Source organism: Peromyscus maniculatus, chromosome 5 (assembly GCF_049852395.1).
Source record: "Peromyscus maniculatus bairdii isolate BWxNUB_F1_BW_parent chromosome 5, HU_Pman_BW_mat_3.1, whole genome shotgun sequence".
In the NCBI taxonomy this organism is placed as follows: Eukaryota; Metazoa; Chordata; class Mammalia; order Rodentia; family Cricetidae; genus Peromyscus; species Peromyscus maniculatus.
In genome coordinates this window covers 14,910,166-14,933,363 of record NC_134856.1, presented here as the reverse complement: position 1 = coordinate 14,933,363, position 23,198 = coordinate 14,910,166, and the positions used below count along the sequence as shown (strand labels likewise).

Below are 23,198 nucleotides of genomic sequence, written 5' to 3'. Positions count from 1 at the left end.
AGATGGAGAACTTGGGAAGTTACCTGATCATCCTATCATGCCTGTGAGAGGAGGAAGAAGAATCTCCCCGTCCTTAGTCACACTGATAACAAATAAGTCCGGGACTGGTTAGTGAGTGAGAGGCCCGTGATACAGGGCTAAAGAGAGGAGATACCTAGTAAACCTGGGAGTCTGAGAGCTGCTACCTCAGCAAGTCCTTCCATCTCCCCTACCACCTGCAGAAGCTGAAATCTCCAGGATTCCCAGGAGGAAGATGAATATTGACATCCAGCACCAGGATGGATCTTGAGGTGGTACACAAATCAAATCTGGTCCAGAAAGCAATGAGACTAAGACAAAACCAGGTGGGGTATCCTGATGGTTCATGTCATGAAATGCGATGGATCACATCACAGAGCTTCACCAACAAGAAGGTTCATAAAACACTTCTACAGGTTGACTCTCTCGAGGCTGGAGTCATTACCTCAATATTGCTTCCTGATCATTTTAAAGCTGAGGATATTAAAGAATGTTAATGAACACACAGAAAAGAAAAGGGAGATTGCTAATGCCTGAGTCCAGTTCCCCAGAATATCATGTACCAAATGTTGACTCTTGATAAAATTATTGCAGTTACAAAGTTTGACCTAAGCAAGGCATCTTTCCAACCACATTGCTGATAATGTTCTTTCAACAATAGATGAAAACACAGTAGCCCAGCAACACAGTTAAAAGTGGATTTGTGGTTCTTTTCAACCGACAGTGCTCACATCTCCAGAACTCTTGTTTCTGCTCATGTGTTACCCAATATATTTTCTTTGATCATGTGAAGGAAGAGAGAGCTGTCATGTTCACCAGATTCTCATATAATGTAAGTAATGTGGACCAGTGGTGTTGGATGGCAGAGTTGGGGCTCAACTTGTATTGACAGGCCGTGACATTAGGTAACACCAGGTTGCATAATAGTTCAAAATAATAGAATCTGTATTCAACAATACAAATAAGAGTCAACCATGTCTGGCCAGTGTTGGGGAGCTGGATTGATGGCCAATAAGTCAGAAAACCTGAGGGTTTTAATTAACCTAAGACTCAGCAAGATCTACCAGCAGAATACTTATTTTTAAAAGCAATTTTAGGCTGCAGCAATAGGTCTTATTTTCAGCAGAAAGGCGGTGATGATCTTAATAGATTCTGTGCGGCCACACTACAGCTGGAGCGGTGTATGTTCAGTTCTGGGTGAAAGAGTAAGCAATTAGATGCAGGCGGGATTTCAAACGCATGTCGCACAAGGAATGGTTATCAGCGCTGGGGATGAATGAGAACAAAATGATAACATTTTATAGGAGTAATAGTGGCCTCCATCTATCTGACGAGCGCTCGGGTGCAAAAGGGAGTCAATATAGCCTCCTTACTCTGCCTTTTAGTCAGCTATGGCCACATTAATGCTGTGCGGGCTATAGCAGCACCTGTTTATCTTGTGTGCATCTACAGGTGAGCTGATTTCTCTGGCCTGATGGAGGGAGCTGACCTCAGACTCAGGTAGTAGTTTGAATTTCAGATGTGCTCTGTGTATTTCTTCTTCTTCTTCTTCTTCTTCTTCTTCTTCTTCTTCTTCTTCTTCTTCTTCTTCTTCTTCTTCTTCTTTTCTTTTTGGAATCAATGTACCTCTGGGAATAGTTTTCTCGTGGTAATATAAGAAACACAAGAGATAAGCCCTTTAAAACCCTCTGCAGGCTTCATATGGACCAAGATTGAGCTATCCAAAGTCAAGAGGCAGGGAACTATACAGTGTCCACTCTGAGACCACCAGAAGGAAGTTGCACACATTCCTATCACAATAGACTGGAACCAATGATCTCATTTACCCTGTTGAAATTAATAAGGTAAAACTAGAGTCCGTGGTCAGAAGCTACAGGAAGGCAGGTTTGGATATAGGGCAGTGAACTACTGAATGGTTGTTAGAAATGCCCAAGGATGGAAATTCATGTCCCAGAAGTAGAATAGAATCCATCAGTTCATTCCTAGAAGAAGCAGAGATGCAAACCCACTACAATTTAGAAAGTTGATCCTGCACTGGGCACCTCTAACACACCATGGTCCCATCCCATGACCTTCTCCCCTGATTATGCCATCCTGATTCTCTCTGGGCCATTTCTTGGAGGTCCTAAAAAGATATAGCTATTTGGTATCCATGACAGTTTCCAGAAGGGTTTCTGTCCTCCTAACGGCCCTGAAAGCATAGGTGCTGCAGACTGGGCCATCAGCTTCTCTTGCCTCTCACATAGTGTTAGCTCTGTGGCAGCCACCAAGTCTGTAATATGGCATGAAAGCATCACCAAACATCCATCTAGCTCAAGCCATCATTCCAGGTTCATATCTTACCCTTCCCATTCTATAGTCCTCTCCAGGGCACAAGCTGCCTTTCTCTATCCACATACTCTGCTTTGCAGGACTGTGCTCAGATGTACCATTCCACCCCCACAGACCCAGGCCCCAATACAAACCAAACCCAAAAGCTGTTCATGTTCCACCCAGAAAGAAATCTCCCTCCCTCATATGCGTAGTCCTGACAAACCACATGGTACTTAGTGTGTTCATATCACAGAAAGGGTGACCTGGGAACATTTAGCATATACATTCTCCGATCCCATTTCATGATAGTCTCACATTATTGGTCTGATAGAAACTTCAAGCAAAATTACCTTCAGCAGTAAAGGCATTTGGTTAACTCACATAGCAGGGTATATGGAATTGAGTGGTTTGGGGGTTAGCACTGCAGTTTAGTGAACTCTGTCACTCTTTCCTGCCCTTCTCCATGAGTTGGCAGTATCTCTCCCCATGGGTGATAGACAGCCGCAAAAGCTCCGAGCATCCCACTCTTACACCAACAAGCAGACAAGCATTCTTCATGATGTCTCTCTCATCAGAATCAGAGAATACAAGTTTCCTGCAGACATTTCCTTGCATCTGACTGGTTGATACTGGTGTCCATGCCCACACCCCTGGCCTGTCACTTGCAAAAGGGAATGGATTGCTAAGATTGCCGTAGGTCAAGTGTGAGCCATTGTTGGTGCTAGACTGTGCTGAACAGAATCCAGGCTCTAAACTGTGAACAAGAAAGAAAAATGTGTCCACATTTCATCCTTGCACAGCTCCGGGATTGGATCTGACTGGGGTACCAAGGTAATGAAGAAAGGACAGAAAGACAAAAGGACTCACAGAAAAGCTGGAATTAGGTGGAATAGGCTATCTGGTGGAGATGATACAGAAGTTGAGCATGTTTGTGATGCACACCTGAGCAAGGAGGCAGGATTGCTGGTAGTTGAATCAAGGAGGCATATTTAGTTAATCTCCATAGACGCAGCCTCTGTAGGGGAACGGTTGGGGGAGAAAGCTACTGTGGTGGTGGCTTTCTGCACACACTATCAGCATCCACACATGGACCAGAGGAAGTTTTACCATCCTCTGAATGGCACCTAGAGAAGGCTTTGCCACCTCCATAGGTCTCAGGCATTGGGGTTGTTGGCATGGCCATCCATGCCCATGTCAACAACACAAGTTCACTCAGGGCTTCACTCACTCCCTATACATTCATCTTTGCTAACCAGTGATCGTAACAGCCATTTACCAAGATGCCCTATGGGGCAGTCAGCTTGCTGAGGGCGGGCCTATGTCCAGACACACAGAGGTGTCACAAGTGTGCAGAGGCTCCACGAGTTCAGTCACTGACCCTCTCCTCAACATTGGCCTACTGCCGTCCTGAAGCTACCGCAAAGTGTGCAGGTCCCAGTTCCCCACATCTTGTTTCTGAAGCTGTTCTTCTCTCCGGGACATCCAGGAGAGTTTGGTCTCCACTGACGCTGAGGACTCAGAGGTGTAGGAATCCTATCAACACATACTGAGTATTTAGGTTCCCAGGGCAACATGTCTGAGTAAAGGCGCTGTGAGCTAATCATGGCTATTGTCTAGGCTTTTATTTCCCCTTTTATTACCTGCTGTAAGGTAGGATGGAGTGTGAGCACACTAAATAATTGAGAGGTCACACCCCAATCCCAACACCTACTGCCCGTGTGCTTTGGTTTGCTCACGTGAAAAACCGAGGCTTTCCCAGGGATGCTTGACCAACGCTAATAATGGCTATGTGCCAGACTCGATTCTAGATGTCTGAGTTCAAAGTCACTTCCAGCGCAGGTCAATCACTCCATACTTGTCAGGTGCCCTCTCTCCAGTCACCTGATGCTTTCAGAACCTTCTCAGTGGTTCCCAAAGGCATTCCTTATCTTGAGCGTGGAGTGTGCCATTCTGTTTCTCACATTCTCATTCCGTCTCCAGGTGAATTTGCAAATCTTTCCTTCAAATAAATGCCCACATGCTGAAAAGTCCCGTGAATCTATAACCATGGGAGCAGAAGAGCGGGAGGAGAAGGAGAGAAAGATGACGACCTCAAACGGCCTTTTCAGCCTCTCTGTTTTCACTTCAGAATGCTGTGTCACTGGGGAGTGTCCTTCTCGTCATCTCTCCTTCCCAGGAGGACACCAGCCTCCTTTCACTTCCCTTTTAAAGTAACCATGGACTTTGTGCCCTTATCACTGTGGCCGCCTTGTTTTGGCCTCACCAGTGGTGTACTGTCCTTATAACGAGAATTCCAAAATGGCACATGAACTTTCGTATCCAGCCAGTCACCACATTTATCATGGATACCACAAAACTCTACAGTCCCCTGGTCCCCCCTACCCTTCTCCTTTTATGAAGGAACAGTTTCCATTTCTACTCTGCCTCCTAAGATCCTATTTTCCCTGCTCTTGTGGCTGCTATTTTCCAATCTTTGCTAGTTCCCATTTTTGTGGGATGTGAGTTCACCAGGATGCCCTCCAAGGACTAGGAAGCCTGTTCTGAATGTATTTCTAAACACCCTCTGGACACACACACACACACACACACACACACACACACACACCCTCCTGCATCAGGACAGTCCATGGCACATCACAGTCATTCTTCAGGGACTGCAAGTCTTATCTGCCATCATAAAGTAGCATTCTGACTTCTGACCTCATTCTTACATCAAGCATGGTTTGGCTTGAACTTAGAGTGCATATGCTCTGGATGTTTAGAAAGAATAGTATCATAAGGATCCTGATGTGATTTTTCTTCTGAAATATGAGCATAGCAAAGGAATTTGAGATAAGACTATAGTAAGTTTGTTATTGTTTAACTGTGTATAGGTGCATGCATAAATAAGTAGTATAGTTTACTGACTCCATAACAGTGTTGATCAAGCTCCTCAACATGTCCTATATGTGAGGTCACTTGTTCGGTTTGCCAAGTCTCATAGGAATATATGACCATCTTAGATTTTCAGAGAAAGTTAAGATTAAGGAAGGCTAAGTTATATATGTACAATCACACCATCAGTATACGTTAGAGGGGACTGAACCCAAGCCTTGGCTGCCTTCCAGCTTCACTCACATCTTGTTCTGCATACTGCTTCTCGATGATGCTTCCGTATTTACCTTCTGGTTAATATTTACTCCCTTCTCCCTAGTACATCATGTCAAGGGTGTGGTGTGAGCCTTTCATTTCCTGAATGTTTGTTACTCAGTTTAAGCCAAGTTCCCAAAGGACATTGAAAGCGGCAACCGGAGCTTATGAAGAACCAAACGCTGACTGCAGGGCACAGTCCAGGAGTGGGCAGCCAGTGGCCTTTCCTTTTCTGTAGTTGGAGGCCTCTTGAATGGTAAGATGGCCCAACAACCTTCCAGTCCTCTGATGATCCCAGACAACATGTGCGAAACTGTCAAGTAGACCAGGGAGCTTCATGGGGAATAAATAGATTCAAGAACTCTTGTAGATGGGATTATTGGAACACAGTAGGAGCTTGAGCAGAGGAAAATACAAGATTCCCACACACAAACTTTTCAGTATGGTGGAGAGAATGTAAGCTTTGAGCCCCAAGCCTGTGGAGTGACCTCATCAGAATTCTGGACATGCTTGGAGCACCTCAGCCTCCTCCCTGGTGAAATGAAGAGAATGATATGCACGGGGAAGTATTTATGGAATTACAATAGTTTGTATATAAAATACTCTGTAGAGACTTGGAACACTGTAGGTATTCCCCAAACCAAAACATCCATTGCACGTGGAGGCAGCTCAGGTCCCACTGGCATATCAGAGGTCTGGGCATCATGGTCAGCCTTCTAAGCCACAGGGTGAAACCAGTCTTGTTAGCTCTACTACCGAGTCCAGGCTCCAAGCTTGGGCAGTGGAACGCCTCATTCCACTCTGTTGTCTTTTCATGTGTTCAGATGAGAATCACAGAGAAGCCTGGGGAGCATTTTGAAGATCTAGAACGCCATGAAGTCGTTCTCTGTTTACTTAGTAGAAAGGAAGGATGAAGGAAAGGAGAGATAGAGAAGTGATTCCAAGACAGATGTTTCCAAAATTGCAAAGTAAGATTAGTGTTTGGTGTTCTTTGATATCTGATCTTTCCCCCTTACAAAAGAGGGAGCATGTTCAAATGGCCTCTTACCAGACCTGAGAGAGATAGGTGGAGACACAGAGAGATCTCTCCCATTTCCACTTAATTAAGCCACAGAGAAGACTGTCTACGTACGTCAATGACCTCACCGCCTCAGCCTTCGCATCCATTGGACTGGGTATTTAGCAATAGCTGCCCTGACATCCAGGTTGGTAGAGGAGCATAATGCAGAGGTGCTTGGGAGACATGAGCAGTGTCACTTCAAGGTGAAGAGACTCCCTAACAGAGATGGAGCCCCTGGCTAAGAGGAGCAAATCTGAATTGGAAGAGACTTTCACTGGTTATCCCTGGAGTAGAGAACCCAGGGAGATCCCTTTGTGAAGACATTTTGCAGATTCCATGCACAGGACACATCACTTCTGTCATCTGCCAAGGTCTGATCTTTCATAAATGTGCTTGTCTTTCTCATGTGGTAAAATCACAGGCATGTAAATTCTTTAGCCATCTGCATTTTTAGGAGCATGTCGGTGGGAGATTGTCTTGATTGTTAATTGATATAGGAAGTTCCAGCCCATCATGGGTGGCACCATTCCCTGGACAAGGTGGTCCTGGGTTGTTTAAGAAAGCTAGCTAATTATAGGTCTGCAAGTGAGTCAGCAGGCAGCATTCCTCCATGGTTTCTGTTTCAAGTTCTTGTTAGAGTTTCTGAATTCCCTCAGTAATGAACTGTGACCTGGAAGTGTAAGTCAAATAAATCTGTTCTTCCATTAAGTTGCTTTTGGTCAGAGTGTTTTATTACAGCAACAGAAAGAAAGCAGGAGCAAACCTCAAAGCAAGCTGAGTGTAGGACAAACCAAACATTATCAACATTGAGTTGATAATACAAGCCTGTCCTAGTAGGAGCAGCTGGAACCCAGTGCCAGTAGATAATGGCCATGAAATAGAATGGGTTCAGGTGTCCACATCTGATTTTCAAAGATTTCCATTGCTCCCAAGTTCTTCAAATACAAAATCTGCTGTTAAAAAAAAAAGTACATGCTAAGCAATTGTAAACACTATGGAGGGCAAATGCTCGCATAATCTGGTACAGTTGTGTAGCTGAAAGTTTCTCCAATCCTGCCTGGCTCCACAGTATAGAGGGGATCTCTCCCACTTGTAGCCAGCAGCTGCACAGTCTAAGTAAACACACAGAGGCTTATATTACTTACAAGATGTATGGCCTATTGGTCAGGCTTCTTGTTAACTAGCTCTTATAACTTAACTCAACCCATTTCTATTAATCTATATATTGCCACGTGGCTGTGGCATTACCCATATGCTGGCATCTTGTTGCTCCTTGGGTGTCAGGCTGGCACCTCCCCCATCTCCACCTTTCTTTGTCTCATCTTCAGTTCAAATGCACTGCCTAACCTTATCCTGCCCTGCCATAGGCCAATGCACCTTTATAATCAACCAATCAGAGCAACACATATTCATAGCATACAGAAAGACCCCACAGCACAGTTGCCCTTTGTTGGGGGCTGAAAACCAGTTAGTAGTGAAGGCTGCTTGGTTGATCTCCCACCTGGAGTGGGGCCCACCATTGTCAGATGCAGCCTTTGTTCTTCTTTGCTGGCCACAGTCAGGTGGCCAGAGTCCCTAGGCGGCGTTAGTTCTGTCACTCTGTGATTCCTTCCTTCAAAGGAAACAGAAGAAGTCATTGGCAAGAGAAAGGGGGAAAGGAAGGCAGTGAAGGAAAGAGGAGACAGGTTCCTATCTGCGCCACCTAGTGAGCTCCCAGAGTGCCATTTAGAAGAGCACAGGTGGCCCCCTCTTTCCCACCTGCTCTAGCACACCCTTGGATTCGCTATTGCCCCATGTAACCATTGATCTCCAGAATCCAACTTGCAGGACACTGGTACCATCATGTTGGTCTCGGACTCGAAGGGATGTTTTTAAAAGAGACTTGAAGGAATGGCCTGTAAAAGGTCAATGGGGTTGGCTCCATTCCCGTGTCCCTGCTATTGTGCCAGGTGAGGGGGAAGTAGATTGTAAAGTACTTTGGATATTATCAAGATCACACAGCCACCAACCACCCCAGCTGATTGTGCCAGGCATGTGATCGGGGGCTGGAGGCATGGGTCTTGACATTCCAAATGATCCTCAACTCTTGACTGACCCTTGCTCCACCTTTTTTCTCTGCCATGAGTTAAGAATACACTTTCCTCATTTCTTTCATCCCTTGCCTATTCCCTGCTTCAGAGGCCTGGTTAGAAAGGAGAGCACCCTGTAGCCAGTCTCAGTGACTAGTGTCAGGAAAGGTCAGGGTTTGGACAGAGCTGCTTATGAGCTGTGTGGTTTATCCTCTCTGATTCTTGTTGCCTTTAGCACCAAAGTAGTAATGATGCAAAACTCTAAGTAACTGAATGTAAAGTACCTGCCCCAGGATAAAACACCCAGGGAATATTCAAGAAAGGGTTGTTCTAACAAGGGAGAAAGAACATCTCTAACATCTAATGCTTCCACAGTCAGATTCTAAACAGAGATCTGTGTGAGACAGTCAGGGCTCTTGAGCCAAGCTGCCTGGTTTAGAAAATCCTTGTTCTTCACTCCAGCAAGTTAAGATGCACGGTGGGGATTGTGGTGGGGTCTTTCTCATGGGGTGCTGAGCAAGCTGAGACATAACTCTTACCATGTACTTAGCCCCACATTTGGGCCATGTCCCAGGCCATCCATGTGATAATGGAGTTGATCAGGTGGTAATTATGAATACAGGCTGATGTTAGCTCAGTCTTGTCCTTGGGGACCTTATAGCGTGGCAAAGAATACTTGATGTCCATAATGTCTTGTATGACAAAGTTGTGTCCACCCATATCATCCCAGGCCTCCTCACCACAGCAGCTAACTAGTTGTCTCCAGGAGGCTGCTAGCATTGGTGATTGGGTTGACTCAACATCTATTGCTGGTGTCTCTGCACTTCACCTCTCTGGCAGCTTTAGCCTGCTCTGTGCTTACCAGAGTGGAATCAGATGGGTTAATGTTCATGCAGGAGCAACTCTCTACCAACAGCTGGTGGAGCTGCTCTTGTAAACACCTTGCTGCCCTTCACCCAAGTGAGGGGACTCTGAGCTGGGTGTTCTTCACTGTACTTAGTAGTCCCTAGCAGGCTTGAGACCAGATACCCAGGGCTTGATAACGCACCATCCATTGGCCTACTCGCCTTGTCTTAACTCTTACTCTTCACTTGAGACTTACTGGGATCATGATTTTCAGTGCATTCACATCCTTAAGTTCTGCTTGCAGAGAGACATACTGGGAGGTCGTGTGAGTTACCTTCCTAGTTGCTGTGAGCAAACACCCAACAAAAGCAACTGAAGACAGGGAGGCTTCCAGTTTAAGGGGATGCAGTGTACAATGGAGACATGGCAGCAGGTGACTCCATTGGTGTCTTGAGCAGAGATAGGGCAACTAAATGTTATGTGCATGGCCCATAACAGGAAGGAGAGAACTTGGCTGAAATCTGGCTGGCTAGAAATCTTCTAGTCCTATTCTTACAGCCCTGTCTGCCAGCTTTTGGTCCCATGTCCAAAAGGTTCCACAACCTCCCAAACCAGCACCATTACAGGGCACCGCGTGTTCAAGCACATGAACCTGTAGCAGATGGACACACTCTGACAAGTCCCGCTGACCCCCTCCCCACCACGTACAATGATGTCTCCAAGACCATGGAATCTTTTGTCAGCACCAGGGGAAGGGACCATAGTCCTCTTTTCCCTGTGTTCCGTGAATCTGCATTGAGTCCTTGTTTGTAAGCCAGCTTCCTTGGAGATGCCCCTGGAGGCCAGGAGCCATGGGTGGGCTGATGCAAGAATCTGAAGTTGTGTCTCTAGGCTATGACCACATCCCAGCTGTGGGCTTCTTAATTTAAATACAACATCTGTGAGCAAGAGGAAGCATACTCCATTCAGGCCAACTGGGGCTATCTTTCTGTTTCCTTTTTTAACGGGGGTGTGGGGGAGTTGTAAGAACATTTAACTCTGGGCCCTTCATCTGTGCTAATAATAATAATTAGAACAGTAGGTCCAACTGAGAGGAGTTCATCTCACAATAATGAGAGAGACGAAAACACTCTCCAGACAAATAAGGAAAACAGTAGGGGAAAAAAATCAACCTCAGAAGGGCTGCTTTGAACTGGGTAATTGGTATGAGTCAAGTTCTAGCCTAATATTCTATAAAAAGTGAAAATGGAGGAAGGGAAGAGAGGGGAGACAAGATACTAGCTGTCAGCTATGGCTCTCAAGTACTCACTGGAAAAAAATTACTATGCCAAAGACCAACCTGCCTACTCCAACATGTTGACCCTCTAGTAAAGAGCATACTCCTTGTGGCATCGTGCCGACATGATTTGAAAATGCAACAGTAAGCACCATGTGTGTGCAGGCCTGGGGAAGGGTGAGGGAGGAAAGAATGGGCTTCTTTCCCCGGAAATTGGGCTTCTGCAAAACTTCAGAATCTGGACAGGTCAACGCACATAAAGAACAACTCCCAACTCCCCTCTTTCGGCCCCTCCAAAACACACATGGTGGTTTCCAACCACTCACAGATGTTTCTGCTCCCAAAACAAACACAGAAACAAATATTTACAGAGCTCTGAAAAGTCAACAGAAGTCACCTGGACACAAGGTTTCCTTGCCTGGGCTGGAGATCTCTGGCCTGGGATTATTAAACAGAATGTCACACCTAGTTTCCATTGCAGGCCAGGAAACCCTTGCACCCAAAGGGGATTAGTTCCCAGAGCACATTCATGAAAAGAAAGACCACATCTTTTCAAGAAAGTGTTTGCAGTCCCAAGGAAGAGACAAGGACAATGCTGGTGGCATTTCCTCATCTGCCGATGTGTGCAGAAAAGCCTCAAGAGAGCTTGTGGCCCCACTGTGAATCAACGCACTGTGGTCACCGACAGCACACTGGCTGCTGCTGGGGGCCACATGGCCCACCTTGAATCATCTCCCACTCAGTCATTTGCGGGAAAGGCTCTTGCTTGCTTTTCCCGAATGTTCCAGACGTGAACGGGTCTCCACATAGGAACAGTGCTTGCTGTCAACAGTCTCGATTTCACTGTGGTGCTTTCTCCCACGGGGCTAGAAAACCTGACAAGAAAAGCCCGTGAGTGGTGTTATGGAAGGAAGGTGGGAGCGAGTAGGAGGAAAAAGGAAAAGGAGAGAGGGAGAGAGAGAGGGAGAGCAGGGAGGGATCCAGACGGTGTAAGAGGAGAATGAAGGAGAAAGGAAAGGAAGAGGGAGGAAAGAAGCAGACAGGTAAGAAAGGAAGAATGAGAGAGACGGAGACAGCCTTGCTGTTCTCTGACGCTCGCTGGTGCCCACGGAGGGCCAGATAGCTTCTCAGTGAAAAGCCGAGATTAAGCCCACAACATAATTTCCATTATGTTAATGTTGCTTTAAAATATATTGCACAGAGTGCTGCAACAATCAAATTATCAATTATAATGTCTACTCAGAGTAGAAAAGTGTTACAAACAGAGGCCTGATTACTGCTTCAGTACATCCAATCTGCATACTCATTGTTCAGTACAGGGAAAACAAATTATCTTGTGTTGGCCCCAGTTCAAATTTAATTAAATGAGTGCAAAGCAATTATAATAAAGTACAATAGTGTAGTAATGAAAGGAAAATAACTCATTAACCTATTAATCTTTATTTATGTTCCTCTCAAATAACTATGTAATTTCTTTATCACCACATCCCATAAGAAAAAGTAGGGTCTCACTGCTCGTGGCCTGCTTTAAAGATTCTATTTGGTTAAGATTTTTCCTGGCTGCCATTTATATCAACTTTCCTTACCTTCAGGGCTCACCCCTCCCTTCCCCTCCCATCATGCCCCTGTCCACATGTTCAGGTATATTGTCTAGATTTCGGCTTCTCTCTTATGTGCCTCTGACACTTTTCAGTCGTGCAAAGTATATCTCTCTGGACGTTATGATATGGTTAGCACAGCAGATAAGAGAGAGGCACCTTCTATCACCCATTGCCTAAGACATTAAAAAAAAAAAGAAGGGGGGGCCCGCTTCCAGGGTAGGGAGGGCCCACGCTTCAGGCCTGCAGTGCTTACCAGTGGACAGTATGTTTTGCCTCACATCTCACTAAGCCACTTTGTGAGGCGGTCTGATTGACAGATGAGAAAACACTATCTTGGAGTGAAGAAGTGTTTTGCCCAAGCCTCATATGACAAGTAGTGGCTCCTGGACTCGGAGTCACATCTGTAGTCCCTATCTCTGCTCTCGTAGACTTCCTTTAGAAGCTCTCTACCCAAAGCGCCATCCGCTGAATGATAGGTCTGGGGTCAACCTCAAGCAGCTCAGAATCTTGCCCCATGGTTCCTGTGGTGTCAGAACCTGGGCTCCAGCTCCCCTGGTGACCCCTGTGTATGTTAAGGTCTGAGCAGCACTGCCCTGCCAGGGGCCAGCCACACAGTTTCTAATGGAGGAGAGCGACTCGGGGATGTCCTCAGGGACACGATTCTTTGGAGCGCCATACTGCCTGGCTAAGGATTTTCTGGCAACATGTTTTAACACCTAGAGACAACCCCAGGAAGTTAGGTCTGACTCTGGCTTCCCTCGCATATCATATCATACAATCATAAAAACGGGAGTATTTTCTCTGTCAAGCCCAACACCTGGTTCTAAAACCTTCATCCTTCCTTTCAAGGAGAACTTGGGAAATCACAAAGGAGAGAAGATGCCTTGACAGATTAGCAAGCCAACCCTTGTCAGGTTTTTAAAGATTCCCCCTGTATTATCTAATTTAGTCTTCAAAGCACTCGTTTTTAGGCAAGGTTACTCCAAGAGCTTTAAGTGTCTGAATGTGCCTACCCAGCTGGTAACAAAAGTATGCTTGATTTCCATGCCAGCACTTTCTCAATGCTGAAAGGAGGTGGGGGAGAGAGGGAGAAGGATGGGAGGAGAGAAAAAGAGGAAGAGAGAGGAGGAGGAGGGGGATTAGAAGGAGGAGGAGGAGGAAAAAGGAAGTGGAGGAGGAAGAGGAGGAAGAGGGGGAGGAGGAGAGACCAAGGTAAAAATTAAAAAGTGCTGTGGAAGTCTCTAGGGATGTTCGCCAAATACCTGGAGTATTTCATACTCTTTTAAGCACCTTGAGGATTGTACCTCTTCCCTCCTTGGCACCAGGTGAAACGACATGAATAGCTTTGACCAGTAAAATGGCAGTAGGTTTCATTTTTAGATCAAGTACTTAATTGCTTGTGGACACTGTACAGGGCTGTCTCTCGCCTTCCTGCTGGAGAGATCAACAGCATACAACATGCTGTCTGTAAGATCAGCCTGTGTTTCACAGTGAATGGGTGTCCTGCCCAAGGGTCCCATGTCAATTCATCACAGGCATGATGCAAATGAAGAAAAATAAACTTTGGTTTTCCAAGCCACTCAGGTTAAAGGCTGTTTGTCACTGAAGCACAACAGAGCCTATCCTGACTCTACAGACACTACTCCTTTTACTAGAGACAGCATTCCTATAGGAGGAAAATGGGGTGGGTAGCATTTGTTTTGTACTGAATATTTACTATCTATTTTTCAGGTAATTTAATAAAGACATAGAGTAAAGTGTTCCCCCTACCCACAATCACAAAGCTTCTAAGTGTCAGGCTTGGGTTTGGAGCACAGGTCTCCTCAGGACTAACTCTTCCTCAGGATAGAACTCCTTCACCAAGAAAGGTATGGAGCCTGTTCCCTCCCTGCAGTCCAAGGATGCCCCAAGTTATTGGATCTAGCTTTGTACCTAGGTTTCTTTCCCCTCACCTCTCTGGAGGAACACAAGTTATCGTGTGTGTGTCAGTGTGTGTGTGTGTGTGTGTGTGTGTGTGTGTGTGTGTGTGTGCGCGCGCGCGCGCGCGGGCACACGCAAGCGCAGAGATGCAGAGAGAGAGAGAGACAGACAGACAGACAGACAGACAGACAGATAGATGTATATATAGAGACATACACACAGAGGCACACACATTCAGGGAGAGATACACACACAAACACACTGGGACAGACAGACACACATACAGATACACAGAAAGAGAGACAGACAGACACACACTAACACACACATATTCACACACAGAAGAGAGTGGTAATTTGTACACAGGAGGCCCTCTCTCCAGTAATATTCACTTAACCAGTTCAGTAAACTAACTGAAGCTCTCCCTTCTTCCTCTAAAACACACCCCTACTGCACCCCACCCAGGTTGCAAACTCCTGACGAGTGGGTACCTTTGCAGTGCAGCATGACATCAGCCAGGCTCGTGAATTCTTCGGGCGCTAGTGTTCCTAAGAGTCCGTTAGGATTTATTCCCAATCTGTCTGCCTCAGTTGCGTTCATTAGTATAATCACGTACATTAACGTGAGTGGGAAAGGAAACGGAGCTGTTTCTATGAAAATGAGAGTGCATTGGAAAGAGTCCATAAAGGAAGCTCTAAAAACAATGCTGCAAAAATCTGTAAAACAGGGGGAAATGGTGACGACTTATGTGCACACTGCCCTAGAATAGTCCTTCAGTCTCTCAAGGTTGCACATCTTACTTTAAAGAAACACAACCTTCTAGGTGGGGCATTGTGATGCAATTTACACAAGAAAGAGAAGCTACAGGTCTCCCCAGTATAATGTAATATTAATTATAGAAGAAAGTCAGAAGCCTTCATCAAGTAATGCATACTTGGTAGTAAAATAAAAAATGCTAGTCTCTCTCTCTCTCTCTCTCTCTCTCTCTCTCTCTCTCTCTCTCTCTCTCTCTCTCTCTCTCTGTGTGTGTGTGTGTGTGTGTGTAGACAGATGTATATTTGTGTTGACCTAGTCATGCATTTTGGAGGCCAGACCTTGATATCAGGTGTCTTCCTCTCGGACTCTCCATCTTACTTGGGGGGAAGGGCAGGGTTCCCCACTTGCTGCACTATGCACTACTTGGGGATTGTCCTGACACAGATGAAAGAAGATTGAAGAAAGGACAGACACACAGACACAGAATAGAAAAGCTGGGATTGGGTGGGTCATGCATGTTCTGATGAAAATGTGGCAGCAACAATAGTAGCCCAGAAACTCGGAGAGTCTATTTTGTAAGTCTGAATCGAGGAGACATGTTTATTGTCCACAGCTGAACAAGGAGATGGGTTGACAGTACACAGTTGAACAGGGAGGGAGCTTTAGCTCATCTTGGTAGGCTGTGTCTGTAGGGATGAAATCTCAGGCTGCAGTCATCCCAGAGGGGGATGCTGTGATTGGCATCTTCTGTATAACATCAGCATTCTCAGACCAAAAAGTCTTTGCGATCCCTAAGAGCCTCATCCATGCTTTGCCACACCCAGGCGTCTGAGGCATCCAGGTCCTTGACATGGCTGTGCTCATGTCAATGGCTCACATTCACTCAGGACTTCCTCTGTTCTCTCTTCATTCTGGGCATCTTCTGCCCCTCTGCTGAACCTTGAGCTTACTGATTAGCTAGATCAGAGGCTACAGTGATGAGCCCCAGGATCCACCTGTTTCTACCTCCCCAGTGCTGGAATCACAGGCATTGATACCACGTTCAGCATTTTGCGTGGGTGCTGGGGATCCAGAACTCACGTGTGTGCAGCAGGCACATTACCTGTTGATCCATCTCCCCAGCTCCAGTATGTACCATTTCTACTTCCAACCATCTTTGTTTAGCTGCTTTGATGAGGATTTTTATGTTCCTACCTTAGTTGCCGGCACCCCCCTCATCACACAGACACATGGCACAGTTTTAGGTGTAGACATCCATATAGTCTTTATTCAATTAGCTGGTTCAATAAGCATTTATGCATTAACTACCTGTGCCAAGTGTTGGGCTGGGTGCTAAGGAGGGATCCAAGAAACTCTAGAGCCTTACAGAACCTTAAGTAGTCACAGAATCCTTAACCGATTAAGGTTGTGATGTGTTTTGGAAGGCTAGGACCCACTCTTTCTCTCTGTAACTCAGATCTTGGATTATTTCCTACTTCTGAACCAGTGAGCTCCACTCTCCCTTCCTTGTATCCAATGTTGCCCAAAGTTTCTGTGGGCTAAATGGTCACTCTCATCCTTAATAGCCGGGACCATAATTCCTTGAGTGGCTGGAGCACCTCAGAATTTGGAGAGTGTTCTCTCAGTGACCCTCTTCTCTTCATGTCCTCCTTTCTTCTGCTTTGGAGATGCTCTTCTCTCCTTTCCCCACCTCAGTCTGTCCATGCCATAGACTCCATACACTTCCTCTCCCTGTGACTTAAAGCGGAAGAGGTGAGGGCTCTTTAGGAGGCAAGCGACTGAGGCTACAGTCTTCATCCCCCACCCCACGCCCACCCCGTCTCCATATCTGCCGAGTCACCCTGTGTTGGTGTCTAGCCCACTCTAGCAGAACCAGTAAACTAGGCCCATACTGGAGGGAGCAAGTGAGCCAGCAGGATTAGAAGCGATGCTCATCCTCAGGGCTGTGAAGGGCCAGACTGAGAGGCAGTAGTTCTTTAAGTTTTACACCACAAGCACCTCGTTTCCATACCTTTCTCCTGGTCTTGAATCGTACATCTTTTTGTAAAGGCTACACAGTGAGTGTTTAAGCTTCATAAGTCATGTGATCTCTGTTGCTATATTCAACACTGACTCTGGAATATGCATGACTGTGTTGCGATAAAGCTTTATTTTCATAGACAAGTGGTAGACCTGATCCCATGCATGGCCTGCAGCTTGCCAACCCTCATTCTAAGGGAGACGCGGTTGCTGACTCTGGGGCACGGCATCATCCCGGTTTCCTGTAACTCTGTACACATCCTCACAAAAAGTCCCTTTACTAAACTCCCCTCAAATTACCCACATTGAATGTGCCATCTGGTTCTTGCTAGGACTTAATTGATGCACTTGGCTTTGCATTTCTCCAACACAGGCTTTAAATGCAAAGTAACAACAATAACAAAAACAAGGAAAACAGACTGCAACCAATTACTGTGTGATGGGGACACGGTGCTTATCACGCAGTTATCTGTTCCCAAATATGATAGGACGTTTCGCCAGCCACAACACACTCACAGAGTGGACCAGAGGTGAGCTAAGCAAACCTCCTTTCTTGGAGCCTGTAGCCTCTGCCATCCTGCTGGCCTGTTTGTTGTCTTCTGAAGGAACAGAAGTCTATTCTAATTAAACAAGAAAACACATCTTTTCACAAGGGGAGACGGAGGGCATTGTACTCTGTGCCTCAAAGAAGGCATGCTTTAATAAGAATTCTTTTGTAATCCCTGCTTTTATTTGTAGCTTCCCCAGGCTTTTGCTGCTAATAAAAGGATTGTAAAGTTGACAAATATAAGCAGGGACAAAGAAGTTTGGGGAGATAATGCCTTGGTGAATGGGCAAGGGTTTGAAAGTGTATTGATTCCACAACTCGGAGATGATTGTGAGAAGCCAGAGCTGCCATCGGTTAATGTGATATTTCTATTACAAAGTAAAAGTCTCCATAAGAAGGATCACATGTTTCTTATATCACATTAAATTATGCTCTGCATTGAGGAAAATGGTTCAGGTCCGAGGCAACTGAAGATCTGTTTTCCAATCTGGATTCATAGCCCCTCCCACAACCTAACATGTTATCATATGTACTTGGCAAATGGAATTCCAGCCAGTGTTGTGCACTTCTCTATGTCTGTCAGGGTGGGGGGTCTGTGGTCTTTCCACACATATGACTAGCCAAAGTAACTGTTCCTCCTTCCAGTGAGAGCTCCCAGTTTTCCCTGGAGGCTCCGTCATGCCTACACTCAAAGCTTTGACACTTCCTGTGAGGCCCCATTTGTGTACATGAGGTCAAATCCAAGCCAATTCTTGGACTGTGTCCCTTGGCCATAGAGATTGGTTTGATCATATAGGCATATGATCTAGTTACGAGCAAAAGGGTTTTCTAGGAAAGTGAGCAGATGGACTTTCCTTCCCTGCTAATCTTGATTGTGGGGGCTGGAGCTGTTTTAGCCATTGCAGTAACACAGGAGTCTGAAGCACAAGTCAACAGAGTAGGATGATGAAACTAAGCTCCAAAGACAGCCTTGACTGAAGCCAGCCTTGAAGACACTGATGGGAAAGAGGTAAACAGACAGATACCTTTTCATACTTTCCAACTATTAACCCTTGGTAATGCATCTTTTCAGATCCTTTATGAAGAGCATTGAGAGAGGGAAACCGTTCCCTGCCCCTTAAATAGGAGCAGAAACTCCTTTTGGCCAATGTAGTGAATTGGTGATATATATTTTCAGTGTTTCTCAGAATCCTACTACCACACAGAAAAGCCTGGACTAACTCGAGGGAGCCCAAGACAGTGTGGAAAAGACCTAAATGAGGCCAGCAAACAGCCAGCAAGCTACCAGAAGCAGGGATGCCCAGCTCACCCACAGCATGCTGCCAGAATTAGACTGCCCAGCTCACCCATGGCTCCTGTTGGGGGATAAAAAGGGCCCAGCAGAGATGCCTAGGTGAGCCCAGCTTAAAGTGCTAATTTATAGACTTTGAGGGGAAAAATGGTCATTTTAAACTATTCCATGATCATTAGCCACTAACTGAAATCTGCCCCAGCCCTGGCTTTTTTATGTCTATGAGCCAATAATGTACCCTTTGTTTTAGTAAGAATTGGAGTTCTGTCATTTGAATTGAAAAAAATATGTGCCTTCATTCCCCAACCAGGCAACACTGTCGGGTGTCTTATTTTGTCTGTATCCCAAAATAAGTGATGTATCAATAAACACTAGGCAACTATATAATATTGGTAGAGATACAGGTCACATTTTGAAGAGCAAGGGATATAATTACTGGAGTCTCTAAAATTACCTCTTGGAGAACCTGGTTTATACAGCTTAGCTCATTGTCCCATTTTCTGTTTCTATAACAAAATGCCCATGGAAGGATAACTTACAAAGGAAAAAAGTGTTTTAGCTCACAGTTCTAGAGGACCAGGACTAGAGCCCGCTAGTCTGTTTGGCTTTTTGTGATGTCTTAACCTCCACTGTACTGCAGTGGAGACGTGGACAGAGGAATTTACCACATTTGAAAGGGACATGAATGTGAGAAAGGCATTGGACTTGCTTTTTAGCAACTTGCCATTGTGAGAACTCTTCCATGCCTACCAGAACTAATCCAGTCTCAAGAGAACTGTGCCGGTCTCTGGAGAACGACACTAGCCCAGTGTGAGGGTGATATTCTTGTGAGCGTCCCTCCTCTTCCAGGGCCTACCATCTCTCAGCATTGTGACACTGAGGGCTTCATCTCCAGCACGAGAATTGGGGTGGGAGAGGACAAGCCAGATTCAAGCCATTGCACTCCTAAACAAGCTGAAGAGATGCGGCTCACCTCTCGAACGAACACAATGGCTGAAAACATGCACCTCTGAGATCCAGATTCAAGGGAGAACACTCAGCCATCTCCCTGAAGGGAATCCAGAAAACTCCAGGCCTCAGCTACAGAAACCTGAAATTAGGAATAGTCTTTTTTTTTTTTCTTCCTAAAAACAGGCAGGCAAGAAGCTCAGGTCTATCTGCCCTCTTCTCTCCCAAATACTAGCTATTTACTGCTATAACATACAGCATTATTCCTATAATTATATTCTTATTTATTTTTTAAAAGGCCTGAAGCCAGGTACCCACAGGGGTCATGCCCCACCTGACCCATTTTCTGTATCACAGTGGAAGCCAGAAACCAGTTCTCACCAACTGCTGACAAATTGTGTATTTATGTGTGGGAAGGGAGGAGGGGTCCTTGCAATTACTTTTATTTTTAGAGGGTATCTAAGCTGTCTCTAGCCATTAGCTTATAATTTAAGTTCTCAAATACCCCCTCCTCACCTCTGCAGATGAAGGTCAGAAACTCCTGCTGAAGTCTAAAAGGATTAATAAATATCCTTGGTGGACAGAACGCACCCCAGTACTACCCATGCATCTTACAGCTTACCCCCTTGCCCTGCACGTCCTATGTACACTCATCCCTCTCTGAACAATGCACCTAGCAACCTGTTAGCAACCTAAGGCCCACACCTTCGTAAGGTGACATGTACATCCTCTCTGAACAGTGAGATCATGATGTCAACCATACTCAGCTTCCATTCAAAAGTATTTCCAATTCACCTTGGTACAGGGTGGGAAAGCCGATCCACCCAAAACTAGTTTTGGATACATGTGGAATAAGACAAAATTCATGTTCCCCAATGAACTTCTAATGAGAAATCTCTATGTAACATCTTACGCTTCTGTGTAATTCGGTGTTCATGTGATTAAAATCAGATTCACTGTGGAAAGGGACATGTGCAGTAGAAAAATTGATGACCAAATCTGTCAGTCAAAACAGAAACATTCTCATGACAACTCCTCTTGAACCCCATAAAAGGAGGCCCCAAACAATAATCAGGAGCCTTGAGTAGCTTCACTTGTGTGGACCACTGCCCTCTTACAGGTGCGAGCTGATCTTTTCTATTGCTGTGCTTGAGATGAAGTTTCCTGGATACTTTTGCCAATCCGAGCGAGCCTTTAATTCCTTACTTGAGAAGCTAAGAATCTGGCAAGACCCAGGGCCCACCGCAGACCACAAGTAACACTGCCATTGTCTCTCTTCTATACGGTGGGGTACCTGCTACCCCTCCTGACACCTGCTCAGTACATGTAGAAATCCAGGACTTTCTTAATGGAAATAAATGGAACGAAAAGCATATTTGGGAAGACGACAGCTGTTAAACTGCTAATTTAATGAAATGTTAGCTTATTTTATTAGCTATCAATTTGTTTCTTAAAGTAAAATATTAATTATCCTTATAACAATTATGTCCTTAGTTTTATGCTTTGGGATTGCTGAGATATAGATATAAAATAAAAACCCCTGTGATGGTTAATCTCGATTGTTAATTTGATGGGGATTTAGAATCACCATGGAAACAAATCTCCAGACCTGTCTGTTAGAGATAATCTAGGTTGGAATGAGGTGGGAAAACCCAGCCTAAGTGTTGATGGTAGCATTCCATGGTCTGGGGTCCCAGACTGAGTGCAAAGGAGACAGAAGCTGCCCAAGTCACTTTTCTGTTGCTTGGCCATCACCATGGCCAAGACAAAGACAACCTAGAGAAGGAAGAAGGGGTTATTTGGGTTTATTGTTCCATGGGGAGAGTTCACAATGGCAGGGGAGGCGTGGCAGCAGGTGGCTGGAGAAGGAAGCTGGGAGCTCACATCTTCAGCCACAGATAGGCAAGGATCGGACTGGAAGTGGGGTGGGGCTGTGAACTCTCAAAGCCTGCTAGCACGGAAGTGCTTCCTCCAACAAGGCTGCACCTCCTACAGGTCCCACGATGTTCTCCCAAATATCACCACTAACTGGGAACCACACCTTAAATACCTGAGCCTCCTCAGATCACAACAGGAGTTAAACTGCAGACACAGTGCAAGCAACCATCTAAAGCTCCTGGGGCCATGACTTCTCCGCCATGACGGGCTGTATCACCTGGAACTCTAAGCCAAGGTAAGTCGTTTTGTCCCTAGGCGGCTCCCGTCAGTTATTCTGACACAGTGATGAGACAAGGAGCCAGTATAAGCACTATGGGTAGTTTTTGACTCTCCACAAACTCTACGCCTCTCATTCCTACACCCTGGGTGGACTGTTCCGTCCTTCCCTTCATGTTCACAGGGTGCTGGATTCATCTGTGTTTTGGATGCATTCTCTGTGAGAGCAGGTGTCCTAAAGGCACCCAAAGGGCCAGCCCCGTGCCAGCCAGCACATCTTCAAACACATGCAGAAGGGGATAACAATGAGAATCCCCACTCTGGCTGCTGGCGATCTGCATGTCAGGCCACTGAAGCGCCTTGGTAGTTTGTCCAATGACTCCAACCTCCTTTGCCCCAGGCAGGTGTCGCTTCCCTTGCCCATAACTCTGAAGCACAGGCAGCCCTATTAATTTCCAAGAGCCAGGCTAACCCAGGGTGCAGGGTATCCCACCTCCACAGAACCCTGTGGGCAAAGATAAAGGTGGGGTGAGTCACCAAGAGGACATGAGCTAGACTGTCAGCATTATGAGTCGCGAGATGGCAAGGGACTCCAATATTAACAATATTTGTTTCTCACGTCTATTGCAGATCTTTCCACACTCAACACAGTGACCATCAGTGCATTAAAGCAATGAACTGGGGACCTGTCACCTTGTTTCTGACCTCTGGTCACTCATGTTCCAACCCTGGTAGCATGTCCTAGTCACAGCAAAAATCCACATGGTGTGCTACCACCAGTCCTGGGTCCCTCCCTCCATAGTCCCACTTCCCTTGACAACAAGCCTTTTAGATGATTTGTAAGGATTCACAGGGACCTTGTGCATAGCTACATGCTATGCTTCCTGGGTCCTAGCACTTAGTTCATGCTGCTTTTCAAAGACTGTGTTGACCATTTTCACCCTTGACCACAATCCTCATTCATGATGGGGCTCTCCAAATGTACTCAATCCATGCTGTCTGGGTTAAGTGTGTGAGAAACAGAAGACTCTTGGGTTTTTGTGCCATGTCACCCCTTATTCCTGAGAATATGTGGCTGCCTTCACTCACTACACCACAGCCCACCAAAATGATGTGCTCTCCACTTAAAGGATGAAGTCAACTGAGCATCATTTCAACCGCAGGAAAAGACTCCTCCATAGAGTGGAGAGCTTTATGACCCAACATTGTATTAATGACCTCACTTCAGTGCTTATCAGTAGCGCTGCATAT

The 23,198-nt window shown here is 45.7% G+C and overlaps 1 long non-coding RNA gene across 1 annotated transcript; it reads left to right on the top strand.

Annotated features, from left to right (window-relative positions):
• Nucleotides 1–714: 714 nt before the first annotated feature.
• LOC143273138 (uncharacterized) lies at nucleotides 715–7,213 on the top strand. Its single transcript, XR_013051051.1, has 3 exons — nucleotides 715–850; nucleotides 1,471–1,518; nucleotides 4,312–7,213. It is a non-coding gene; the product is annotated as an uncharacterized LOC143273138 (long non-coding RNA).
• Nucleotides 7,214–23,198: the final 15,985 nt, after the last annotated feature.